Below are 21,583 nucleotides of genomic sequence, written 5' to 3'. Positions count from 1 at the left end.
CAACAGCTTGGGTCCCATCACAACCAGGTTTTGGCTGGGATGCTTTTTCAGTCTTCCATCCTGCACAAGTCCCTTGCTTGTTTTGATTCCCCTGCCTGGTTGATCAAGGCTTGAGGTGGTGGGGGAGGGTTGTGTGGGGTTTTTTTGGTAAGTGGAGCTAGGCCACGCTTATTTGGCAAATAGTAAATATTCCAAAAAATGCATTTTTTTTAGGGCACCCAAACTCTTTGCACATTCAGGTTGACTTCAACAAATAACTTTGGTCAACTCTGCCCCCTCCCGCTCAAAAAAACCCTCTGAAATGTCCATTTTTATTAGACATTCAAAACATTTTGCTTGACCCAAATACAGGGTGGGGTTTCATTGGTGTTCTGTCTTGCCAGTACTCTTCCCCTCCCCCCGCCACACACACTTCAAGTTTGCTTTGAAATGCAGGGTGTGGAGGGGCTGAACTGAAAAAAAATCACTTAATCAGCTCTAGTGCTAAGTTCTATTAGTTCTGTTCTTCCCTCTCGTCCCCCCCACTGTCCTGGGGCATTAGCTTACCTGCCCTCTGCTTTGCATTGGTCTTCAACTTATTCTCCATAAGAGCTTAGAAGCCCCAATTGTCGCATTGGACTGGGTCTGTGCCCTTATTTAATGACTGACTCCAGACTAGCCCTTCCTTGGCCTCTTGGGCCATGATATGTCACCAACTGGCTGCTGCTTTTCCAACATAACTAAACCAAAAAACCGCCTAGCCCCTCTTGGGAGAAGGGAAGGATGCTTTCAAATGGGATGTGCTCCGCAGTAGGAACTGTGATAGGACACCCTGCATCAGGAGGTTTTTTCCTGGTTACTCTCTGATTGTGACAGAAAAGTCAGCCTGGTTACTTTTAAGGAAAAAGCCTCCTGGACTGTTCTCTTCTCCCAAATCATTACAGCCTCCCTCCTGGTTTCAACCTGAGGTTAGCCCATGGTCTTTTTACATTTCTTTGATATACAGAACCTTCAGTACTTGAAAGGGGGTTCTTTCCAGACCAAGATTGGCTATCATTTATCTATAATTTTTAATTGTGAAAACACTGATTCACGTGTTTGAAATACTCTGGAAATGTTAACTAAGTATTACATCCAGAGAGTAAATTACTGTCTCCTATTATCCCCCACCTGCCTAGAACAATTTTCCCCAGCATAGGGTTTGAGATGCAGTCACTAGGTTTCTTTGAGAGGAGAAAAGAATACTTAAGACTATTTCTGGGTAATTTGCTACTGTAGCCACTACTCCAAGAAGAAACCTGCATCTATTTGCCTTGCTTGCTGTAAGATCACATATGCAGTATGTCTTGCCAGGTCTAAACCATGAAATGATTCTGAAAACAAGATTACTGTTGGAATTCCTGAGCTGCTACTTTTGCTGATAAACAACCTTCTTTGTAATTGCATTGGTGGTAGAGCCCACTAGGGCCCAGTTAAACCCATTTCCAACAAGCATTTCTACTGGCTTAAAAAAAAAAGCAGGCGGAGTGTGTATTATTTAAAGGGAGTGTGTATAATGGAACCAGGAATCCAGGTTTCCATTTACTCAGCCACTCCGCCGCTGAGCAAATTACATCACCAATGGGACTCAGTTTTCCCCATCTGAAAGGGGTGGATAATATTCACCAGCCTTAGGCCCGGCAAAATACGTCGCTAAAGTCTGCTTACCTTAAGCCAAACCGTGGTGGCATCCACGCAGCAGAAGGTGGACAGAAGTACCTGCTCCTATCTGCTTCCCTTACTCTTTGTGGAAGGAAGAGTACTGCTCACTGGCGGGGACTGCCCTCAGCATTCGATTGAGGGGTCTGTGCTAGACCTGCTAAATCAAACACCAGAAGATCGACCTCTGCAGCATCCATCTTCCTGTAAGTATAGATGTGCCCTCACATGGGGGTTTGAGGCTGACTTAACATTTTAAAATGGTTTAAGCTCTCAAGACCGCAGGTTCTCTAGCCATATGGATTAAAGCATAATTACTGTGTCTGCAGCCAGAGCGGACCAGTCTTTCAAGGCATGGACATTTGCCTGGGTTCAGTACCACTAGAAATCAGGCCTGAATAAGCAGTCAGAGTTAGAGATCACTTTGTACTTGAGCCTTCCATGTGCCCCCCCTTATAGCTTAATCCGTGGTTCCAGTCAGGGTATGTGTCCCCGTACGTGTACAGAAGAGTTCCAGGGGCCACATCAACCCATCTAGATATTTCTGCCTTGTTTTACAACAGGCCACCTAAAGGGCACTAGCGAAGTCAGTGCCATCTAAAATGCCGTGCAGACAATGACTTGTCTATACTGCTCTGTACGCTGAAATGCAAGTGCAGCGTTTCTATTCCATTTGATGTATTGTGTAATTATATGGTAAAGATGAGAAAGTGGGCTGTTTCTCAATAACAATGTGCTGTGATGCTTATGCATTTCTAGGTCTGATTTTTTTTCTTTTTTTGTAGCAAATTGTTTTTTTAAGTGAGGTGAAACTTGGGGGTAGGCAGACAATCAGACTCCAGAAAGGGATACAGTAGTCTGGAAAGGTAGAGCGCCACTGGTTAACATACAACCCACCAAGGGGGGGGGGGAGCCAAGACACATAGATATAAACAATAAAAGATGGTCAAGGTGCCAAGCAGGATGGATCATTGGCTGCTCCTTTTTTCGGATGGTGGGGGAGTGTCCAGGGGTAAGAGTTAAGACGAAAACTGATTTACATTCTGCAAACCTAGCATGAATATTTCTCAGAAACAAGTCACTAGTGAACAGCAGTTCTTCCAGCTTGCCCATAGCTGCTGCAGTAGGCACAGCCAGGAGTGGGATGCATGTCCCCCAGTTGGGACTGGGACTGGGACGGACGGACGGACGGACACACACACACACACACACACTTCCATTTCTCCACCCTGTCCTCTGCTGGCCCAGTGAGCTGTCCTGTTCCCCATCTCACCCCTTGCTGCCCCCTGTGGTCATTCTACAGTATAACTCCCTCCTACAAGATCCTTCCCTTTCCATTGTATGAAGAAACAATCAAATTCCAGGCCCATCCCATTAACCTAACACAACCAAACCCTGACCTTGCTTTAAGTTCTGATGAGGAAGCTGCCTACATGTTTGGAGGTCCTAGTTCTTACCATTTACAAGGAGTTCTTGAACAAACAGACTTCCAGATGGATGGACAGACACACATTTCTAAAATGTATAGGGGGGGGTTAAGTACGTCACACTCCAAACAGGCATAATTATTAATAAAATGTTGAGTCTAGAGACCAAGCCAAAGTCTCACTTCATGACTCCTTTTCCCATTTACTTGGAGTTCCAGTCCTTTTCTCTTCAGACTACTTGGTAGCTCCATTGTGTCCCATCTTCCACACTCTTCCTGGCTATCCTCTTGCAATAATGCTTTCGCTGCTGGCAGTTCTTTTCCCATTCTTATCATATGTCCCTCAAACATGTGCTCTCTGGCCTTTCACAGAGTATCACATTCATCTTTTTCCCTAACTTCTGTGCATCTCCGTCTCCCCTCTGCTTGCTTGCCACACTCTGCAGTATGTTGCTTTTTGCTGTATCTGTAACACACCATTTCCAAACCATATAGCAGGCCAGGATAAACAGGCAAAAGGGGCGGGGCTGGGGGGCAACCAGCCCTTAACATTACCTGGACCCCTTCCCTCTGCCCAGCCAGCCCTCACTGCTCCAGCTATGATTTAAAGGGCCCACGGCTCCATTTGCTGCAGTAGCAGTGGTAGCCAGGAACCTCGGGCCCTTTTGAATCACCGGGCCCTGGAGGAGTTGCCCCCTTTGACACACCCCTGTCAACGGGCCTGAGTATAGACATGTCCTTATCATACTTCCCCAAGTACACAAATTCTTCCTTTATGCTTCAGCTTCTCTCCTGAAGCTTCAGTCTACAGCTCTCCTGAAGTTATGCAAGTAGGGAAAGTAAAAGTCCTCTCCAGTGCAGACTCAGCCTAAGTGTCTCTCTCATTAACTGAAAAGGAGAGGGAGGGTCAGCAAACCAATGAGACACAAATATCAGCCTAAGCCACAGACGGAAGAATAAAATAAAGCCACAACTTTGTGGCCACCAGAGCATCGCCAAAGACACAGCACACACTGGAAATTCTGCCAGTGTGGCTTATCTGAGCCCACAGATGCTTTTAGCCAAAGGATTTCATATGCACGCCAAGCGCAAAGTGAAAGTCCAGCCACAGTTTCTGCCAGAGGCTTGCTGCACTAAGTGTATTCCTAGCAGAGCGTTTGTTTGTTTGTTTGTTTGTTTAATAAATAAGACAGCTAATAGCTCTAAGGGAGTCCGGTTGTTGGCAGAAGGAAGCAGATATTTGGTTTATTCAATCATTAAATAATCATTTAACAGAGAGCTGTGTTTCAACATGTTACGCTCTGCCCTACTTACAAGTTGATTCCTTTAAAAGGCTTAGCTATTAATCCAGGGCAGTGATGCATAGCTACACTGGGGTCTGTTTCAGCAGGCTATTGGGATGTGCTCAGGACTAGCCCTGGTATGCAAGTATGAAGGAGGGCCTGATCCTGACTTCATAGTCAATGAGGAATAATGCTTCATTACAATCAGTGGAGTGATTAAAAACTGTGCAAAAGGAAGATCAGGCCTAGAACTGTTGGCACAAGAGATGTGCACCAAGAACCTGAACTAAAACTTCTTGCAGACACAGGAGGCTTTTCATTTACTCCAAGGGCCTTTGGATTGGGCTCCCAAAATAGCTTACTGCTATTCAAGTGTGGCCCTTAGCATGGTCCTTCTAAATAAATACGTAGAACGATGTGGTAAGGAACATATCCACTGTGAACATAGGAAAACGTTAAACTCATAGTTTTATGTTACTGTTTTGCATGCACTCAGGCCAAATGGGGAGGCTTAAAATTAGGCCCTTACATTTTAAAGTTCTTGATAATGTGATTCTTTGAGGGAAAAATGTGGTTGAGTTTTATAGCTGTGCTTGGAAAAGATTTTTGTAAGCTTGAATAGCTGCTAAGTTTTGGTGTTTATGTTTTTAAATAGAGTGCTGGAAAGCTGTGTGGCACTTTATCAAACTATTAAAAAAAGATGTTTTGTCTATCAGGTGTTACTCTTAAAAGTTATATCTAGTACAGCATGCAATACATAAAGGGGAAGGTCAAGAGATAAGTTTTGTTGTTGCATGCACATGCTGCCAATTGCTTTTAAAAAAAATCTTGTTCTAATCTGAAGAAGTGAAACCAGGGGTGAAAAGACCAACTGCCACCCAAAACCACAGGAGTAGAAGTTAGCCTAGGAAGGCCAGTCAAGCCTACCTAGTAGAGCTGAGTAGGCAACTGGTTCTCCCAAACACCATCCCGTTGTAAATGCCAAGCATAAGAAATAATTTTGTCAAACATTGATTGTATGTATGTATTGTCATTTCCCCGGGAAGTTTTCCACTTCAACAAAACAACCATTTTCTGTCAACAACTCTTCGATGGAAATTGTTTGACTAGTTTCATTAGAGTCTTTAGGATAGGATCTAAAAGAGTAAATGTTTCCTATCTAGTACAGTAGCCTGCAGAGAACCCAACCAAATTTGGAGTCCTATTACACTAGGCCCTGTACATACTTTTAATAAGACTGCCTCTGCCGTAAAGGGCTTAAAGTCAAAATAGGCAAGATAGCAGAAAGGTGCGAGTAAGAATTCTGACTCCCATTTTACAGAGGAGCAATTGGGACACAGGGACATTCTCAGGCTTACACAGGAAGTTAGTTCCAGTCCCATAGCTTAACCACAAGGTCATGCTTCCTCTCTACAGTTGCACGTGATTACAGAACATATTCCAGACATGAGTAGCAGCATTTAGAGCAAAACACATCACCCCTCTGTGGAATTCCCCTGACTCCTATGCAGCTGAGAAGGTGGGTGGACAGCTGCCCGACAAAGGGTGAAAGGCTTGATGGGATCATCCCATTGTGCTCAGCTGATGGATTATAGAGTGACCATGCAACGGTTCCTAATGCACTTTTCTGTAACAGATGCCACAAAATGACATTGAAAGCCCAGTGAAAAGCTGGTGGGGCTATGAGAAGCAAGATTTGTACATAAACCCCTCTAAATACCAAGGTAAACTTACCAAACAGCTGAGTGGCAGCTGTTCCAATCTGGAAGACTAAATAGGTGCTCAAATCTAAACCTGTATAAATTGCAGCTGGGGTGGGCAATAAGCTGGAGGCAGTTCACCCAGGTTAGCCCCTGGCAGGCTGCCGCGGCTTCATTTACCTGTGCCTCAGCAGGTATAGCTGCTCACAGCTTCCATTGGCTGCGGATGTCCATTCCAGCCAATCACGTGGACCAGGGACACTACTTTCCACAGCTCCCATTGGCCGGGAACAGCCATCCACTGCCAATGAGAGCTGCAAGTGCAACAGCGGCCCCTACTGCATCCGGCCTCCAGGCCAGATACTGCCCACTGTGAATAGCTCCTTCCTATTTATACTATAGTAGTGACTAGCCCCTAGATGCCCCAATCAGTAGTGGGTTGGACCAGACCCCAGAGTCCACATAGTTTGTACCTGCCCTGAAGAGTTTACAGCCTAAATGTTTCAGTGGGGCAACTTTTGAGGTAAACACACCCCCTTCTATACAACCACATCTCTCCCATTCTTGATGCCATTTTTATCTGCCAGCCCTTGAGCAAAGCCTTGTGGTCACCTGTGACAGGGGGCACACATCTAGAGCACGTGCAAAACTTCTGCCCATATCTGTCAACAAAAAATGAGCTGTGGCTATCTACATTCATATCTGCAGATATGTGTGAATAGCCAGGGATTTGCAGGGCTCTACACCCAACCTGCTGGTTGGCAATCCCAGTCCTCAAGAACTTCACAGCCAGGAAGAGAGAGGCCCTTGCAATTATCACCAGTCTTAGTTTTGTCATGCTTAGCTGTCCTTATCAAAAGTCACTTACCAAACCTCACACTTATACTCCCCCCCCCCCCACACCTCCTCTGAGAACTGCCTCTGGAGCCAGAAAGCAATCCACAGTTCCAGGGGGAGGAGGGAGAGAGAAGAGATCAGGCATGAGGAGGCTGAGACTGGTGCCAGTGGGGTCCCTGAGGGTACTTGGGAAGTGCACAGAGCATAATGCTGATCCTGACTCGCCGGAGGGGGCTCTACTCCTAGACACCAGCCTTCAAGCTCATTTCTAGGCCATGGGGTGAGCTGGCATTTTAGGGAAGTTGCCCCACTACCCCCCCCCCCAAGACCTTGAACCCCTTTGCCATCTCAATTTGCCACTTGCTTCCCTCTGGTTGTCTCATGATGTATGGCCCCATTTGGTTGGGTGACATACAACAAGCTCGTCACCCCCTCCTTTCAGTCCCACTGTGAAACCTGAACCCTAATCCTGTGTATCTCTTCCCCCAAAACTCTTCGCACCCCTCAGGCAAGTCTTCAGCAAGTCCCAGCTCTCTCTAGCTAACAACTCAGCCCGTGGATGGCACTGTCCTTTCCTGCCTGTGGTCTGTTTCCCGGGAGCACAGATTACAGGGACTGATGTTTCTACACCTGCAACTGGGGCTGTCCTGGCCCCATTTGAAAGAGACAAGTTTGGAAATCTGCCTGGCTTCCTGTAGGTCACCTGCCAGGCTGAGCGCCAAGATGCCCAGACTTCCAGTGCTTCAACCACCATGGGCAAAGTAGTCACTAGGCCCTGTGCAGAGCTGGGCAGCCACTGGCAGTCAGGGTTAGGAGAATTTTGTATATTGGGGAGCGGGGTTGGTGTGAACTGGAACAAAACCAGATCTCAAAAAACTTGAAAATCTCTGTAAACTGGAATTACCATTGTCTACCCATCTCTACCTACCCCTCCTGCCCAAACTTTCTGTGCCTTGAATTGTGCCTCTGAGAAGTGAGAACAGCTCACTGCAGCCCTCGCTGGGATGATGTGAGGCACGTGTCTCGGATGTTTGTGAAGTGAGGGCACTGAGGAAGCACGTTCATTATCCCACCACTCCTCAAGCACACAAGCTGCTTTTAACTCCTCTTTGGAGTGAAACAGAGTTTGTTATTATAGGGCAGCCACTGAGCTATCTGCCAGTTCACAACTGCTCTCCTTGTCTACAGAGATGAGGGGGGAGGTATCTTTTATTGGACCAACTTTTCTGATGATGAGAGAAACTTAAAGTTTGTGCGGCGCTTTTCTTCAGGTCTGGGAAACGTGCTCAGAGTGCCACCGCTAAATATAAAGGTGGTGTAGCAACAAAACCGGTCCAACAGAAGATCTTGCCTCTAATATCCTGCAACCAACATGGCTACAACACTGCATACTCTTTATTCAGGGTATTTACTTTAAGCTTTAAAAGAAGCCATGTTTGCTCTTGAGTGGTGTTTAATAAAAGCTGGGGATTTTTTAAAAGAGTTCTTATGGTAATAGGATCCCATGGGGAAAAACAGCATTTGAAGCAAATAGCACAGCCCAGAAGCTTTTACAGAGAGAGACTATGAAGAGAGTTCTGGTAAAGGGCTCATAGAACTGTTGAGGGCAATAGGATTTCCAGTGAGTTCCGCAACTTGAGGTCAGAGAGCACATAAAGATATTCACCATGACTGTGACGGGCCGGCCCCTGACCAGGGTCGGGGGGAGCGGAGCCCCTGCCGGCTGTCACTCTCCTGGGGGCGGGGCGAGCGGAGTCCTTGCCGGCGGGGTTCCGCCGGCCAGCCCCAGACCCCCCAGCAACCCCGCAACTCCAGCCGCCGGGGGCGGCAGGCGGGGGCACTCCCCCCGCGCCTGCGCCGGCAGCTGACGGGCGGCTCACCCCCCGCCGGCCCACGCAGGGAAGGCGGGGCCAGGGCGCACGGCCACTGGCGAGGGCCGACAGCGGGGACGTGCCCGGAAGGGGCGGGGCCCCGGGCGGCGGCCGGCGCAGCGGGCCAGTTTAAAAGTGCCCGCCGCCGGAGAAGCAGGGCGCAGGCTCCTCGCGGCGGAGGAGCAGCCCCCGCCGCAGGATGGAGCGAGAGCGCCACACAGCCCGGCTGCCGGCCCGGCGCTGGTCCCGGGGCCTCCGGAACAGCCACTGCCCCTGGCGAGCGCTCAGCCCCTCGCCAGACGGCGGGCGGACCCCGCTGCGCCGAGCCAGGAGGGACCGGGACGGCCAGGAGCATGCCAGGGCCGGAGAACTCACCCCCGAGACTCCGCTGGAACGTCGGACGCCGCAGACCGCCGAGTCGAGGTAGGGGCCAGGGCGACGGGGATCGGCCAGCAGACCCAACGGGAGGGAGGAAGGAGCCCGGGGCAGGGCGCTTCTGGCGGCCGTGGGTGGACGTGACGAAGGGGGGAGAATCCTCGCCCCCCCCCCCCCCCCGTCCACCGTGCCGGGGCGCTAGTGGCCCCGGCGCTTAGGGCCCTGGGCTGGGACCCGGAGAGAGGGCGGGACCGGGTCCCCCTCCCTCCACACGGGGAGCGTCCAGCACCCGACAGCCGCACTAACTGACAGGGACCAAATTAGAACCCCGGACTGGGGGGGAAGACTTAAAGCTAGGGGCTTTGGCCCCATCCCGCTCGGCAGGTACTCACGGCCCAGGGTTCGCTGACCCCCCCTTCTGGCTGGGAGGGGGTGATCGCACCCCAGGGGCCCGGACCCCACATCGGTGGCCCAGGGACAACACAGGACAAAAGGAGGACCAAAAGGGGTCCGCAGACCCCCCCCTCGGACTGGGAGGGGGTGATCGCACCCCGAAACCCTCACAATGACCCCAATTTCAGGTAACCTGGGGATATATCAAAGAGTACCACAAAGGTGATGATTGGACTTTCTGGGCTGGCCCAATTTTCACATGCACACAATGCGGAGAGTTTAGAACACAGGATGCACTCCTGTTCTCTGTACAAGCATCCAGTTGAAAAGGGGTTCTTTCCACAACAGTATGTGAGCAGGTAGGTTTTGATCCGGCACTATCCACCCCAACGGCCTCTCGAGTATAACTGGGATCTCCCACCTTGATCCCACTAAGCAACAGGAGAGGAGTGGAGTGGCCATTGTTTCACGTAGCAGGGCTGAGGACTCCACACTTCTAAAACTAATCTTGCTCTTTGCACTTACCCTGCGTATAGCATTCCAGCCATGTGCACACAGAGTAGCTCCCTGACACCTCCTCCGAACTCTTGAGTCCAAGTTCCATGAAGATTGGTACAGTCACAACCTTTGGACACAGGTTTTTGATGCCCCCGGCTGAGAATTCCTGTTGTATCTGTTTCAAAGAGGGATAGACAGTGTTCACCCTGCACATCCTCGAAGACACATCACTGCTCTGATATCAGGATGGGGGGTTAATTTAGTGCTGAAATCTGGAACATGAGGCCAGCCACAACGGTGATAATTTGTCAAACCTTTGTTTAGTAGCAGTTGATGTCCTGTGTTGAGAACCCACCGAGTCACAATCCACACCCTGCCTGCCACTTGCCAGTGATTCACACAGTGCAGCACGGTAATATATAATCCTCTAATGGCAGGGCAAAGACATTAAGGAGCACATACAGGTTGTAGTGTTTGTATTTCTAGCACTTGTGTATTTGGCCCCCCCCATGCACTTTTGATGCCTAAATGGAGCAGAGAAAATCAGAAGTTCTGGATACCCAACTGAATGTCCCTTGGGCCTGCTTCTCAGAGGTGCTGAGTACCCCAGCGTCTGTTCACTTTGAGTGGAGCTGTGGATCTTCAGCCCCACAGAAGCTCAGACTGAACATCCAAAAGGGAGGGGTGGATACTTTGCAAAGTTTTGTCTCTCCTCTTCCAAGAGGATTTCAGTTCCTGGAGGGCAGAAATTGAAGCCATTTTCTTATTGCTTTTCCCCTCCTGAAGCAAGATGTTAAAAAAAAAAAAAACCACCAACCACGCATACAATCTATGAAACACAAATACAGGCCTGATCTTGGAGTTCCTGCAAAGAGAAACTTACAAAGAGGGTAGCCAAATCCCTAGCCACATGGCAAGCATTGGAGACAACTTTATCTCCATAGCCCTGGTGCTAAATTCTACTCCCTGATTAAAAAGCAATCTCCAAGCAGAAACAGGATCTAGAAGTCTTTACAAGGGGTAGCAGATCTTTCCTCCATCAGCTTATGGATCAACTACATACCTGTCCTGAGTGTGCCTATGTAAAGTCAAATTTCTTTGGGTCTTCAGGTATTAATATTACCCAGTAGTAGACTCCACAAGGCAAGATGTCTTTTCACATTTTACAAGCAGTGAGCTGCAGAAGGGGCACGTAGTCCCCCCCACCCCCCAAAAAAATCCTGGGGAACTGGTTCTTCTCTGCAGCTCTCAAGTAGGATGACAGATCCCAGAACATCCCTCTCCAAGCGGAACACGAGCCGTTATTTCCAAGAAAACACAACAAACTCTTCTGTAGTCAGACTCAGAGAAGCTGAAAGTTTCCCTTACAGCTTCTTTCCCAGAACTCCTGAGTGCACACACCTGGGTTCGCAGCTGGCTGCCCTCAAGGGGATAACAATGCCTTGCTGAAACATCCTCAATGTGTGCTCTGCTAACTTACCTGCTGTGCAGAAATGCTTGGTGTGGGATCAGATCATACACTGACCTGGTAACAGGCCTTTTAGTGAGACTGTTTAGTATTAATGAACATAGACTGTAACATTTGCCATGACAGGTACAGAACCCCACCACATCCAACAGGGTTTCTTGCAGCAGCAGGGAGCTCTGTATGCACATGCAATTGCAGGATAAGGCATTATTTATTTTCACAAATATATTGGTCCTGGCTCTAATAATAATCAATAGCAAAATGGATGAAGGCTAAAGACACATGATGGAACATAAGGGCAGGTGACTAGCAAGATTCAAACACTGTACCCTCCCCCTTCCTCCCTATGCCTCCAGTCTGCAACAGAATTTTAAAGAGATCTTCAGTTGATATATATTGTAGATGACTCAGAGTTACCACTGCCTGTGGGACCTGAGTCAGGATATAGAGTCGGGGTAGGCAATAATTCCTGATGGGGGGAGCCAGTCCAAGATTTTGGTAAATGACAAAGGCCTCACTTTTCTATGGAGGGGGTGCAGGGTCTGGGATAGAGGTTGGGTGCAGAAGGGAGCTCAGGCTATGGGACTGACATGCAAAAGGGGTGAGGTCTGAGAGGGAGTTGGGTGAAGAAGGGGATTGTGACCTGGGGCAGGGAATTGGGGTGCAGAATTGGGGAGGGGGTATGGGTACAGGAGAGGATTCTGGCCTGCGGGAAAGGTGTAGGCAGAGGAAGGGCAAGGTTTGGGAGAGAGTTGTGACCTGGAGTGGGCAGGGTGCAGAAGGTTTGCATGGCAATCTGAGGCAAGGAGTTGGGGAGCAGGAGGGAGTGGAGTGTCATAGGCAGGCTCTGACCAGAAGGCACTTACTGCTGGCCAGGAGCTGCCTAAGGTGCAATGGGGACCCTGAAACAGGCTCCCTGCCTGCTGTAGCATTAGGCTGCTCAAAATGCCTAGAGGCGCCCTCCATGTGCTGCACACCCCAGCTGGTGAAGGGGGGAGACTTACCAAGCTGTCCTCCCACACCAGCCTGGGAGTGTAGGCAGAGCACTAAGTCTTCTCCCACCAGGGGCATGCGGTGCCTAGAGGGAGCCACAAGCCGTTTTGAGCAGTTTTGGGCTGCAGCAGATAGATGGTCTTGGCAGGGCAGGCCATATCAAAAGGGTTGGCAGGCTGGATTCAGCCCATAGGCCATATCTTGCCTGTCCCTGACATAGACTCTTTGGCTACGTCTACACTGCAGGCTTCTTGCGCAAGAACAGCCGTTCTTGCACAAAAACTTGTAGAGCGTCTACACTGCACGCGTGTTCTTGTGCAAGTAAATTTACAGTAAAGTGTCAGAACAGAAGCCTTCTTGTGCAAGAGTTATTCCTCTCCCCACAAGGAATAAGCCCACACAAAGGCAGTGTGGACGGGCAACAGGGGTTTCTTGTGCGAGAAACACCTATGGCTAAAATGGCCATCAGAGCTTTCTTGCGCAAGAGAGCGCCCACACTGCCAGGGACGCTCTTGCGCAAAAGCACATGACAGCGTGGCTGCGCTCTTGTGCAAGACCTTTTGCACAAGAACTCTTGTGCAAGAAGCCTGCAGTGTAGACGTAGCCTTCGTGTCTTCGATTGTTCTGTGCAAGCAGTGTAATTTGCAGAGGAAGTATAGATTAAAGAATTCCTAACTTCTAATTCCCGTACTACACAGTGAATCGCTTTGCTTCTTGGTGCTGGAGTGCATCTGTAGAATCAGAATAATATTTCTTCTTTGACCGAGAAGCCCATGAGCAGAGAGGAAGGATGATCCTGTGATCAAGGAACTGAACTGGGCCCCCTGATAGAGCAAGGAACCAAACCCCAACTTTCTTCTAGGACTCACCCAAGGCCATTTAGGCCCATCTTACCAAGGGGAGTTGGGTGCCTATGTACGTTTGAAGGTCTGGGCCTTCATCTCTCTGGGCTTCTGTTCCCAGTCTACAGTGCAGGGTGTAGAGAGAATATGTTGGATATAGAATGGCTAACCTCGTGAGGAGGGCTTTAAACTAGGTTCGACGGGGACAGGTGAGCAAAGCCCACAGGTAAGTGGAGAACGTGGGGACCTGGGAGATGGGAGGGAGCGTGGAAATGGGAGGAAGCGTGGGCTACAATGGCAGAGAGAAAGGAGGGTCAGGGCAAAATTGGGAGGCAAGGTCAAATCAGGATCTTAGATGCCTATATACAAATGCGAGAAGTATGGGAAATAAGCAGAAAGAACTGGAAGCGCTAATAAGTACAATTATGACATTGGTGGCATCACAGAAACTTGGTGGGATAATACACGATTGGAATGTTTCTATAGAAGGGTACAGCTTGCTCAGGAAGGATAGACAGAGAAAAAAGGGAGGAGGTGTTGTCTTATACATTAAGAATGAACAGACTTGGAGTGAGGTGGAGATGGACATAGGAGACGGAAGTGTTGAGAGTCTCTGGGTTAGGCTAAAAGGGATTAAAAACAAAGGTGATGTCATGCTAGGAGTCTACTAACAGGCCACCTATCCAGGTAGAAGAAGTGGATGAAGCTTTTTTTAAACAACTAACAAAATCATCCAAAGCCCAGGATTTGGTGGTGATGGGGGACTTCAACTATCCAGATATGTGTTGGGAAAATAACACAGCGGAGCACAGACTATCCAATAAGTTCTTGGACTGCATTGGAGACAACTTTTTATGTCAGAAGGTTGAAAAAGCTACCGGGGGGGGAAGCTGTTCTAGATTTGATCCTAACAAAATAGGGAGGAACTACAGGCAGTCCCCGGGTTACGTACAAGATAGGGACTGTAGGTTTGTTCTTAAGCTGAATCTGTATGTAAGTCGGAACTGGCGTCCAGATTCAGCCGCTGCTGAAACTGATCAGTTTCAACAGCGGCTGAATCTGGATGCCAGTTCTGACTTACATAAAGATTCAACTTAAGAACCCCATGCGTCCCCAAATCAGCCGCTGCTGAAACTGATCAGCGGCTGATTCCAGGAAGCCGGGGGCAGAGCAACTCTGCCTCGGGCTTCCTGTAGTCAGCCGCTGGTCAGTTTCAGCAGTGGCTGACTTGGGGACGCCTGGGACAGAGCAGCTGGGGTGCTGCTGGGTTGCTCCAGTAGCACCACTCCTGGGCGCTACTGGAGCAACCCAGCAGCACCCAAGCTGCTCTGCCCCAGGCGTCCTGATTCAGCCGCTGCTGAAACTGACCAGCAGCGGCTGAATCAGGACACCTGGGGCAGAGCAGCTGGGGTGCTGCCGGGTTGGTCCAGTAGCGCCCAGGAGCGGTGCTGCGGGACCAACCCAGCAGCGCCCAAGCTCCTCTACCCCAGGCGTCGTGGGCAGAAAAGCCTGGTCTGCTGAGGGGCAGGGGGCACTAGCTGCGCGCCCCCCCCAGCAGACCAGGGAGACATGGAGCAAAGCTGCAAAGGACACCCGCAGCGGGACAGTCCAGGCGCGCCGCGGCTGTCCTGCTGCGGGTGGCCTCCGAGGCTTTGCTCCCCGTCTCTCTGGTCTGCTGGTCAGGCAATCCTGCTGGAAAGGCATAACAAGTGGGGTTCCGCAGGGATCTGTTTAGGGACCTGCTCTGTTCAATATTTTCATCAATGACTTAGATATTGGTATAGAAAGTACGCTTAGAAAGTTTGCAGATGATACCAAGATTTGAGAATTCACAATTGGGAGGGGTTGCGACTAATCTGCAGGATGAGGTCATAATTCAAAATGATCTGGACAAACTGGAGAAATGGTCTGAGGTAAATAGGATGAAGTTTAATAAAGACAAATGCAAAGTGCTCCACTTAGGAAGGAACAATCAGTTTCATACATACAGAATGGGAAGCGACTGGGAAGGAGTATGGCAGAAAGAGATCTAGGGATTAAAGTGGACCACAAGTTGAATGAGTCAGCAGTGTGATGCCGTTTCAAAGAAAGCAAACAGGATTCTGGGATGCATTAACAGGTGTGTTGTGAGCAAGACACGAAAAGTCATTCTTCTGCTCTACTCTGTGCTGGTTAGACCTCAACTGGAGAATTGTGTTCAGTTCTGGGCACCGTATTTCAAGAAAGATGTGGAGAAATTGCAGAGGGTCCAGAGAAGAGCAATGAGAATGATTAAAGGTCTAGAGAACATGACCTATGAGGGAAGGCTGAAGGAACTGGGTTTGTTTAATTTAGAAAAGAGAAGATTAAGAGGGGACATGAAAGCAGTTGTCATATCTAAAAGGGTGTCATAAGGAGGAGGGAGAAAACTTGTTCATCTTGGCCTCTGAGGATAGCGCAAGAAGCAATGGGCTTAAACAGCAGCCAGGGAGGTTTAGGTTGGACATTAGGAAAAAGTTCCTAACTGTCAGGGTGGTTAAACACTGGAATAATTTGCCCAGGGAGGTTGTGGAATGTCCATCCCTGGAGATATTTAAGAGTAGGTTAGATAAATGTCTATCAGGGATGGTGTAGACAGTATTGGGTCCTGCCATGAGGGCAGAGGACTGGACTTGATGATCTCTCAAGGTCCCTTCCAGTCCTAGGTCCTAGTATTCTATGATTCTGTGTGGGAAGGGCTCAGAGAGTGTCCCCAGAAATGGGGAGAGAGAGCAGCCGAAGCCACCCATTGCCCTGGAGCTGTCACTGGTCATTGCATAAACAACCCCTCCCTCCCCCACTTCTTGTAGGCTGCAGCGCTCGCACCTCTTGGGAAGCAGGCGGGTGGATCTGGTTTCCTGGGTGCGTCATGGAATCATCAGAAATATCCATCAATAAGCCTGGGAACATTAGCCGGTGCTGAGAACAGCCTGCCCGGGCTGAGGTGTTCTCGGACTGCAGGCGGAGCCGCGTGTCTGCAGCCCACCAGCCCGGTCAGCGCGCCCCGCTCTGCCCAGGTCCACGACGCGCGGGGACCGGCTCTGTCTCCTCGCGGCTCCTGGCTCTGGGGGGGGAAGCGCCTTGACAGCAGCGCGAGGTGTTTCATCGCTGCCCCCGGGCTGAGCCCGCCAGCGGCACGCGGGTTTGCAGCCCGGGGGGGGGGGGGGGGGGCGCCTCTGGGGCCAATGCCCTGGGCGCGCTGCAGCTCCCCGGAAGGGGGCTGGCGCGTGGCTGTTCCCCCCCCCGGGCGCCCTGCAGCTCCCCAAAGAGGGGGGGTGGCGCGTGGCTGCTCCCCCCCGGGCGCCCTGCAGCTCCCCTAAGAGGGGGGTGGCGCGTGGTCTCCCCCCCGGGCGCCCTGCAGCTCCCCTAAGAGGGGGGTGGCGCGTGGCTGTTCCCCCCCCGGGCGCCCTGCAGCTCCCCAAAGAGGGGGGACGGCGCGTGGTCTCCCCCCCCCCCGGGCGCCCTGCAGCTCCCCAAAGAGGGGGGACGGCGCGTGGTCTCCCCCCCCCCGGGCGCCCTGCAGCTCCCCAAAGAGGGGGGACGGCGCGTGGTCTCCCCCCCCCCCCGGGCGCCCTGCAGCTCCCCAAAGAGGGGGGACGGCGCGTGGTCTCCCCCCCCCCCCGGGCGCCCTGCAGCTCCCCAAAGAGGGGGGACGGCGCGTGGTCTCCCCCGGGCGCCCTGCAGCTCCCCCTCCGCTCGGGGTCCTGCCGGGCGCAGCGGCCCCTCCACCGGGAGCTCCGTCCGGCCGCGGCCAGGACTAGCTCGGCCTCCCCCACGCGGCGGGGCCCTTTAAACCCAGCCGGGCAGTGGGCGGAGCAGGGGGCCGGGCCGGGCTGGTCGCGGCGCTCCGGTTGCGCTGCGCCGGGGCTCCCTGGCATCTGTCTCCGCCAGGACAGGCAGGAGCCGGGCCCGCCCGTGGGGTCCCCCCGCAGCCAGCGCCAGCCCCGCTGCCGTGCAATGCGCCTCCGAGCCCGGTAAGCGCATCATCTGCCGCTCCGCCGGCCGCCTTGCCCGGAGCCGCCGCCTCTCGCGGTTGCTAGGATGGGGGGGAGGGGTCGATGCATGTGGGGCTGGCTTGAGGGGTCTGCAGTCTGCGGGGGGGCGCTGCTTCCGGGGGGCAGGACGGAGCCCCCTTCCCCTTGCTGCGCTGCGTTGTTGTTGTTCTCTCCCCCATCACCAACGGGGGGTCCCCTCCCCTCCCCTCCCCTGCAAACTACCGCCCGCCTCGCCTTTCCCCGACCACGGAGCGCCCTGCTTATTCCAGGGCTCGGGGGATTCTAGCCCCTCGTGGCCCTTTGCTGAAGCAGTGGGGGGGGGGGCGGTTGTTTCCAGAAATGGATCCCTGGCGGTTCTTTAAGGAAAGGTTTCGGGGGGGGGGGCACTGGTATCGGTTTGGCTCGGTGCCTTAGCGCCGAGCAGGGCTGAGGAGGGAGCACCCCGGGCAGAGCACTGTCCCACTCCGCTCCCCCAGCCCTTTAACCTAGTGCATGATGGATGGAGGTTACAGTTTAGCTGGTGATTGATGTCCCGTCCCTTCCGAGCCAAATGACTTGGACTCCGGCCTCGCCTCCCGCTGTGGGTTATGGTCAGGTGTCTGCCTGGCCTTTTTTTAAGGGGAGGAAAGGGTTACGGAGGCAGGAGAGACACAGGCGGCAGCAGACACCTCGCTTGGTTCTGCTGCCTGTGTGGAAAGCTGTGGACGGACCTGCTGTCCTTGTTGAGTTTCCAGCAAGGTCTCTTGCTGCCCCTCTCTGTTCCCTTTTTATGAAAGGGACAGTAAATCTTGATGACAGACCTGAATGCCTCTACAACTAGGTCTGTACTGAGACAATTTTTTAAACATATTTGCTCATGTAAAATACATCAGCTCTGTAGTTTTCCAGAGCTGCCTGGGGATCTGGAGATCCATGCTGGGGGACCCGGAGGACAGGTGAGAATTTTGGGGCATGTGGGACATGGTGAATGGTGTCCCCTGTGTGATTGCTTGGCAGACTTTTCTGAGTGGTAAATCAAAGAAGTTGGCAGTATTTTCTGTTCCTCTGTTAGGGCCTGAGCTTGCACAGGGCAGGGCATCCCCATGTACCAGATAAGTGAATGTGTGTTTAGCACTTTGCAGATTCAGGGCGTGTGTGTTAGTATACAAAAACCCTACTTAGTCCTTTAAGTAAGGTTTTCTTTGGCCTCATGGCTTCCTTATTGCTTACAGAGCTCTTGTCTTTGGAGAGATTTAACTTTCCCGGTTAGCAAGTTGTTTTCCTTCCCATGGGCCTGATCTTGGGGAGCACCGGGCACCTGAAACTCCCCTTGCAGTTAGGGGGCCTGATTCTCCTCATGCTTAGCCTGATTTTTGCACAGGTGAAACTGTGGATTTCAGGGAAATTGCTCCTGCTCTGCCTTGTGGAAGTGAAAAGAATCGGACCCATGTCTTTGTGCAGTTCGGAGACTTTGTGGCTGTTCTGCTTATCTCCTGTGTCTCTGGATGCTGTTTTGTAACAAATCAGACTAGAATACAATAGGCCCATGCTTTGGAAATTTGAAATGTATCTTTATTGAGACGATGTTATGGGAAGGACGTGAGAACTGCAGGACTGACAGTGAAGATCATTCCAAGTTTGCATACTAAATCTGTAAGCTCCATTACTGCTCAGAACCCTTGCAACAGCAATCTTTATCATATCCCCCAAAAGTGAACCAGTCTGTTCCAGGACATATCACAACTCCTTATGTTCCTTAAGGTATTCAGAAGCAACTGAATGGCTTAGAAGCACTAGTCCCATTGAAAATCAGTGAGTCGTTCGCTCCTATGTAACTCTCCTGAAGATTTCCTCTCCTCTGGGACCCTCAGGGATGTCTAATCTCTTGTCTTTGCACAAATGGCACTCCCACTAACCCTGAAAGAGGCTGGTTTGGCGCTTCAGTACCCCCTGGATTTGATTAAGAGCTTTGCAAAGCCATCCACATCTTTATGTAGTGAATCTCCTTGTGTGATGCTCAGTAGCACTCATGGTTTTTTTTAATACAACACTGCCTCGCACCCAAATATGTCCGTTAAATAACTTATTTTTATTTAAGTCACTTAATCCTTTCCTGTCTCTCACGGTGGGATGTCTGGCATATCTCACTATTAATTAGAAACCATTGTATTTGCGTGGGTGCTCATTTGTACTGTATTTCAACGGCTGCCTTTCTCTGCATTTCCCCCTTACTTCACTGCCTGTCTCAGGCTATGTCTAGACTACAAGCCTCTTTCGAAAAAGCGTCTTTCGAAAGAGAGCATCTAGACTGCAACCACTTCTTTCGAAAAAGCAAGCCGCTTTTTCGAAAGAGAGCACCCAAGCAGTCTGGATGCTCTCTTTCGAAAAAGCCCTGTTTGCATTCAATGAGGTAAAATGAGGTTTACCATGGTCGAAAAAACTGCCGTCTTCTTTTAATTTAATTTTGAAAGAACACAGCGGCAGTCTAGACACAGGGGAAGCTTTTTCGAAAATAGGCCACTTTTTTAGAAAAATACAACAACCCTGTAGTCTAGACACACACTCACTTAGCTAATTAAAGCTAACTCTTTTTTAACTTATTTATTTGTAACAATGTGAGAGGCCTTCCAACTAGTCTTCTTTCTGCTCTCCTTCCTTTTTCCTTCTCCTCTCTTGGAGTCATGTGTGTACGTCTGTGTGTGCCCACACTAAGACCACCCCAATCTCCTGAGGTCCTTGGTCTCTGGAGTCCTTCCTGCATCAAAAAGTTGCTATCAGACAGTACTTGATGCTGACAAATGCTTCCATTTTGGGTCAGGTTATTTAGAAAGTTGGTGCCGACTTGAATCCTCTGTATTCCTTGACCCTTTTCCCTGGGGAATGGCACAGATTATGCTGGCTTTGTTGGTGATTGTCTGCCATTGTAGTGATGGGCAAAAGTCACATGCCCATGCTGCTTCTGTCAGCAGTCCTTGCCCATCTTTTTGGTTAATACATCTGCTCAGAACTTGGAGCTATTTATTCCTACCCCCATGCTTGCCTCATTCACATGCCGGGTAGATGCAGGTTCTGTGGTCTTGTGTAATAAAGGGGTGTGATGCACAGAGTTTCTTCTCTGATGGTCCAAATTGCAGTGTTAGTGTTTGCTTTAGTTAGTTGGGATACTGATCCATATCATCAGGAGCTAACTGTGGTCTTGCTGTCTGAGCTGAGCACTGAGGCTGCATCTACACTGCAGGCTTCTTGCACAAGAACTTCTTGCAAGAGCGCATCCACACTGCCATGTGCTTTTGCGCAAGAGAGCGTCCACAGTGCCATGGACACTCTTGCGTAAGAAAGCTCTGATTGATGGCCACTCTGTGAATGGCAGAGCACCTCTGCTTTTTCTGATAGGGGTTCCTTGTGCAAGAAACCCCTGTTGTCTGTCCACACACGCCTTTTTGCGCAAGAGCTCCTATGCAAAAAGGCTTATTCCTCGTAGAAAGAGGAATAACTCTTGCGCATAAAGCCCTGTCTACTGTACTTTTTCTTCTGCAAAAACGCACTTGTAGTGTGGATGCACTGCAAGTTTTTTTGTGCAAAAACTCTGCAGTGTAGATGTAGCCTGAGAGAGGAACTCAGGTCAGAGTTTTGTCTTCACTTATGGGGTTTCCCCTATTTTCTTCACATAATAGGATGTTGTAGGATCCTAATAGTGGACAGAACTTGAGTTAAAGAGGTGCATGCATACACACACCCGCACACACACCACTGCCCCCTCTGCTGCCATTGTTCTGTCTCTTGCCACCTGAAAACTGTCCATCAAATACAGGCTCCTGAAGAAGAGTGAGATCCAAGCTTCTGGGTGGGGGGTGTGCGGGAACAAACACCAAATTTGTGTGTGGTCTCTGCAGCCCGGATGTACCAGCTGCATTTCCAAGCTGTTTGCTGAGCTTTCTAGCTGCCCTCTGCTTCTTAATGTCTCACGCCACAGTTTGCATTTCAGTACTGGGGCTCCAATAAAACAGTGCTTGAAAACTGGGAACAGACGTGAAATGGTAGGAATGGTGTTATGATCTGTCTCTGGTTGGCTAGGTGTTTTACCTCTCACTTCAAGGATTGTGAAAAGTGTCAGGTCAGTAGAGTTAGAGGGGAAGGTTTAGTGGCATCAGCATCTAGTATGAAATTCTTAGCCGCCCTAGAACCTCAGGCTTCAAATCTCAACTGGATCGCTTAAACCTTTCATCTT

At 50.5% G+C, this 21,583-nt stretch overlaps 1 protein-coding gene across 1 annotated transcript in view; it reads left to right on the top strand.

Moving 5' to 3' along the window:
* Nucleotides 1–17,195: 17,195 nt before the first annotated feature.
* The window catches only part of SH2B2 (SH2B adaptor protein 2), an 81,519-nt gene continuing 77,131 nt past the window's right edge, over nt 17,196–21,583 (top strand). The window contains exon 1 of the mRNA XM_075904411.2: nt 17,196–17,355. The gene's annotated coding sequence lies outside the window, so the exon portion shown is untranslated. The remainder of the gene's footprint in view (nt 17,356–21,583) is intronic.

This window comes from Pelodiscus sinensis, chromosome 21 (assembly GCF_052426305.1).
Source record: "Pelodiscus sinensis isolate ZL-2025 chromosome 21, ASM5242630v1, whole genome shotgun sequence".
Lineage (NCBI taxonomy): Eukaryota > Metazoa > Chordata > Testudines > Trionychidae > Pelodiscus > Pelodiscus sinensis.
This window is presented reverse-complemented; position numbering and strand designations above follow the sequence as displayed.